Source organism: Sinocyclocheilus grahami, unplaced genomic scaffold (assembly GCF_001515645.1).
Source record: "Sinocyclocheilus grahami isolate Dianchi unplaced genomic scaffold, SAMN03320097.WGS_v1.1 scaffold5675.1, whole genome shotgun sequence".
Taxonomy (NCBI): Eukaryota; Metazoa; Chordata; class Actinopteri; order Cypriniformes; family Cyprinidae; genus Sinocyclocheilus; species Sinocyclocheilus grahami.
Genome location: NW_015510299.1, coordinates 6,547 through 12,497, shown reverse-complemented (window position 1 = coordinate 12,497; position 5,951 = coordinate 6,547). Strand labels below are relative to the sequence as shown.

General features: G+C 34.3%; 1 pseudogene; it reads right to left on the bottom strand.

Moving 5' to 3' along the window:
- Nucleotides 1-4,905: 4,905 nt before the first annotated feature.
- LOC107577309 (uncharacterized) lies at nucleotides 4,906-5,950 on the bottom strand (annotated as a pseudogene).
- Between the last annotated feature and the right edge of the window lies 1 nt (nucleotide 5,951).

Sequence of the window (5,951 nt, the reverse complement as noted above, 5' to 3'; positions counted from 1 at the left end):
CTCCTCCCCCTTTTTAAAGCGTAAGCGATGTTCAAATACCTCATTAATTTATTAATGCTGCAAAGTGATTTTATTGCTGAGACTTTTGCCTTATTTCAAGCACAAAAATCTAAAAATCCTTAAATCAAGATACAGTTTCTATATAAAATAAAAGTCTTGTTTCCTGGGGGAAACAAGTAAAATTATCGGTAACACTTTATAATATCTTTCATTAATAAGTCATTAACAAACATTATGTAATGCCTAACGGATCATTATTTCATATATATTTACATATCTAGAAACGTGAAATAATGTGCTTGTTAATGTTTACTAATAAAATGTATTAAACATTACCTAATAATTAACATTTCATGTAAATTAAAATGCTTACAAATTTCATTAAACTTCTAATTCATATGATCATGCACATCTTGAAAATCTACAAATGATTTTAACAGATGTTATACAATGGTTAAAAGCTTTTGTTAATGCACAACACGTTTGCTGCTGTTGTGGTGTGATACAGGTAAGGTTAGGGACAGGTTTGGTGTAGGTTTAAGGTTTAAGTGTACAGGGGTCAATTCGATTACTATAAGGGAACACAATTCAATTTGTTTATATTGCATTGTTTTGATAAATGAAGTATTTTCTTGAAAAAAAATTTTTTTTCCACCTACTGTTGATGTATGACTCAAGGAATATTCTGTTTAATGATTCACAAGAGTACACTGATATAAGTGTTGAAGTGATAAAAACATTTTGCATCCAAATTACAATGTGTGTTATGTCTTTACCAAGCATTTAGCTAAACTTAACTAACCACCCTTTACACAAACATTGTTAAAGAAGCTAAAATTCCAGTGCCAATAAAGATACTAAAAAATAGTAAATGTTTATAAACATTAACAGATGATGAATAGTCTCCACTTTAGAGTGGGTACTGCAAAAACATGACCAAATGATTAATAAATGATTTGTAAAGATGTGAAAATAGGCTGAATTCCGGTCATTTGGGACACTTTTTGCCATCAAAATGACTGCTCATAAATGATTAGTATATGTTTATAAACATTTACAATTGATGAATAGTTTACGCTTTACAGTGGGTACTGCAAAAACCTTAACAAATTATTAATAAATGATTTAAGATGTGCAAATAGTAGAAGTCAACACAACAAAGACCAAATATATGATCTTTACAGACTGTGATAATGAGCTAATGAATATATTAACATGAATAGTTTGTGAAGTACCTATAAGCTATATTTTCACAACATTTGTAAATGTAAAAATGAGCATTAGCTAATATGTGAACTGAAGTTTAATGACATTTGTAAGCATTCAAAAGTACATTAACAAATAAGCTATTAAATATTGTATAATTTCTGTAAAAAATTATTTGTAGATTTTTAAAACGCATTGAAAGTTTAATGACATTTGTAAGCATTTCAATTTACATTAAATAATTATCTGTTAATCATTTGGTAATGTTTAATAAGTTCATTAGTTAACATTAACAAGCACATTATCTCATATTTCTAGATATGTGAATATAAATTAAGTAATGATTAGTTAAACATAATATAATGTTTGTTAATGATTTATGGACGAAATTATTTATTAATGAAAGTTATTATAAAAGTGTTACCAAATTATCTGCCAGTGGGGTAAGAAAAATAATCTTAATGCAAATGGAAATAAAATTATTTTTCTCACCACTTTCATTTTCATCATGCAGACACTGTAAATGTGACAAAAATGGCATGTCTTTTTACATAGGATTCTGCAGATGAGGAGGCTGCATTAATTTGCGGGGAGTTACACTTACATCAGGAGAGGATTTTATTTTATTTTATTTTGCCATATCCACATGCATATTTATTTGAGCAGTACCATTTTTAAATGGCATTCACTTGATAACATCTTGCTGCGACCTCTAAGTAACCTAATAATTAGAATTTCCTTCAGGATTTCCAGTGTGGTTGAATACTTTGATGACACACATTCTCACCAGCGCACCGTCTGAAAATGAAGCTGATCACTGAATGGAAGGATGCCAGATGGACGGGAAGTGCGAGATATATGCCATAACCACCACCACAGCTGTTAAATAAACAAATTATTCACAATTTATGTGGTCATCTTTATGTTCTACAAATACAAAAGCAACACTTACTCTTTACCCTGTTGGATTTAAATATTGGTATTGTGGCAATCTCCTCTTCATCTGTCAGTGGTGCTGGTGCAGGTTCTCCTCACATTTTACGAGTCTCTGCCTTCTTGCTGTTGGCTGATGTCAAATGTTTGTTGGATTAGAGAACATTTATTTATGTGAAAAGATCATTAGACTATGTGGACTAAAAAGCCGCTGCACATTGAAATAGACACTGATAGCCTATTTATTGAATATGTCAAATGTTTGTAAAGTCATGTAGCCTACACCCATGAACCTTTGACACTTGAAGCTTTACCTGATTGAATTATGGTTTTATGTTTAATTTGTTTTGTTTTTTTCTGCTGACAAGTGCCCGTGGGGTAGGCTACCATAAAAATGATTACTTCAATAACTTACTATTCTGTCGGTTTTCACCTCTGATATTATAACATTGATTTAGAATTAAACTTACGTATTGCGTGGTATGTGGAAGTCTTTTTGTCGGTGTTGCCATGGTAAATCGTAATTTCGGAGGTCCATTGATCATGGCTTTTCAAAGTTGTTGTATACACGCTAAACTCAGAGTCAACATACTCAGAGTGGATTGAACTAACTCTGTTCAGCTGTTCTGAAACCGAAAACTCAGAGTTTCCTCTTTTGGGGTTTGTTAACCCAGAGTTCAAGTTTTCACTCAGAGTTTGTTGAACCTCCTTTCTGTAATACACCCCAGGACAACTAGATGAGTCCCAGAGACAGATCCCCAGTGAAGACCTTGTCTCGTAGACGGCCACCGTGACAAAACTTCGCCAGCCATTGAAGAGGAGTGGACCAACATTCCACAGGCCACAATCAACAACCTGATCAACTCTATGTGAAGGAGATGTGTTGCACTGCGTGAGGCAAATGGTGGTCACACCAGATACTGACTGGTTTTCGGACCCCCCAATACAGTAAAACTGCACATTTTAGAGTGGCCTTTTATTGTGGCCAGCCTAAGGCACACCTGTGCAATAATCATGCTGTCTAATCAGCATCTTGATATGCCACACCTGTGAGGTGGATGGATTATCTCGGCAAAGGAGAAGTGCTCACTAACACAGATTTAGACAGATTTGTGAACAATATTTGAGAGAAATAGGCCTTTTGTGTACATAGAAAAAGTCTAGATCTTTGAGTTCAGCTCATGAAAAATGGGGGCAAAAATAATGTGTTGTGTTTATAATTTTGTTCAGTATACATACTGTGTAATTTTTTGTGGATATGGGTTCTTTACACAATACAAACCCTTAACAGATATAAATTATTAAGATAAATGATGCTCAAAGACTTACAGTATAATGTAACTGTATAATGTATAATATGACTACTATTATTGAATAAAATGGTATTAAACCCTGCAAAAACCTTTCCGTTGATCGAAATAAATGTTACAATAGTTTAATGTGCATGTATATTATATTTTAAGATAAATTGTGTAATGTAATATTTTATGCCTTACAGTACTTAATAAAACATTTACAAAAACCAGCAGGGTTTTGTTTGTGTTTTACTTTTGAATAGGTAATTTTTTGTGGATATGGGTTCTTTACACAATACAAACCCTTAACAGATATAAATTATTAAGATAAATGATGCTCAAAGACTTACAGTATAATGTAACTGTATAATGTATAATATGACTACTATTATTGAATAAAATGGTATTAAACCCTGCAAAAACCTTTCCGTTGATCGAAAATAAATGTTACAATAGTTTAATGTGCATGTATATTATATTTTAAGATAAATTGTGTAATGTAATATTTTATGCCTTACAGTACTTAATAAAACATTTACAAAAACCAGCAGGGTTTTGTTTGTGTTTTACTTTTGAATAGATAGATAGATAGATAGATAAAAGGTAAAGTTGAAAGTCAGCTTTTTTGTTGTATCCTACTCAAAATGAACCGCAGACCTATGAGTTGATTCAACTAACAGTCGAAGTTAGTCGAGGATTCCAAGTGAGCTGCTGATATGCATGTGTGCATCACTGAGGACTTGAATGAGCCTGATTTTGGTTTGATTATGGTTTCTTTAATAACAAATAAAACACACTGGAAATATGCTTATGACTAGTTTTATTGAATAGGTCTACATTTTTATTAAAAACATGGAAAAACCTGAACCTTATTTTGGTTTATTGTGCATGCAGATTATATTTTAGGATGTTAAGCAAAATAAATGTGTTTATAAGACGCTTATTCTTTCTTTAGAATATTTTATTCTATATACATTAGACATGTAGAAAATAAATGTCTGTAATTTGTGCTGTAGGTGCAAAACTTATCCTACCCAGTATTGGTCAGTCTTATGCAGAGACCCTGGTGTGATTGTGACAGCTCTGATCTTTAGAAATCCCCTATCACAGATCAGTGGATAAAGGCCTATGGCACGTCACGTATACAAATTATTACTCATGAAAATCACATCATTGTTCTTCAAGCTTTGCATAGGTGTGTGTTTATGTGAGTCTACACTCATAAATGTCAGAGATTTGTTTTTAATGGAAACAAATAAGACTACTTTGTGTAAGAATTTGCAAATGAACATTAGGTTCATAGATGTTTTTATTGAGCCTTTTGTTTTTGCATACAAATCATCAGGGGAAAATACAGTTTAAGATGGTGTTAATTTGAGAGACTATATGTTTGTAAGTAATGCAAGCACAATCACAATCAGCGTAGCAAAGTCATACTTCAGTATTAATTGTAATAAGCACTGTAAACCATCTACTGTCTACAGTTTCTGCAACAATAATCCCAGTTGTCTTCTCTATCTGTGTAGCACCACAGGTAATCTTTATCATGGTAGCCACAGAGGTGATTAGACCTGCAGGTTTGGTCATTAACAGTTGAGTAGCAATCATCAGAAGTACAGCACTGGTCATGATTGCCTTCATCTGTGTAACACCATGTATATTTTGAACCATATTTTGCACAGGCGTGGTTGCTGCGGAAGTACTTCCCATTTTTAGCCTTACTGTACTTCAGCGGAGGACTGGAGTAGTCCCACTCAAAGTCTAAAAAAATATCGATTATAAGTGTTCCAGCACCAGTATTAGTCCTCACCATATGTGGCGCAGGGGTAATCATCCAAGCACCTGTCTCCATTAACTGTGATGAGTGAGTACGGGGGTGAGCACTCTATCAGCTTCTGGTCTGAGTAACACCTGTAGCCCTTGATTCTGTCCATGTAAAAGCAGGGAGAGGAGCAGCAGGGCTTGGTTTTACCTCCTGTGTTGCATTGACAGCTGTCATCAGATTCTGTGATGCTTGAGCAGCGTGAGCCGTCAGCTGCAGTCTTCTGCTTCTCTGGGACCAGCTGGCATTCAACAGCATCTGGCCCCACGGATACCTCCCTTTTTCTGAGCTCATCATCCATTTTCCTCACTTTTGGTTTGTCATTAGTTATAGAACAAGCACGTATAGCTTGGTTCTCTTGTAGATTAATTAATTTCTGAAACATGCCCTGAACCTCAACTAATTTATTATTGTCACCAAAACAATCATCAACAAAAATCTCAATTGACTGATCAGAGAGTATAGAGAGCTCCCTATAGAGTCTGCTGAGCCGATTGTTCAGGTCTGAGACACTCATCAGGCGTATGTCAGGCTCTGCTGGCTGGTTTTTACCGATATAGCCAAAGGAAAAAGACTTTCTGTTATCAGTGTTGTGTTTATAACAGACAGCCGTCTAGATGTGAGAGGGCACCGTGACCTTTCTACGGTCTTGTGGTATCCGTACATTGGGATCAGGTACTGTACCTGTGACAATG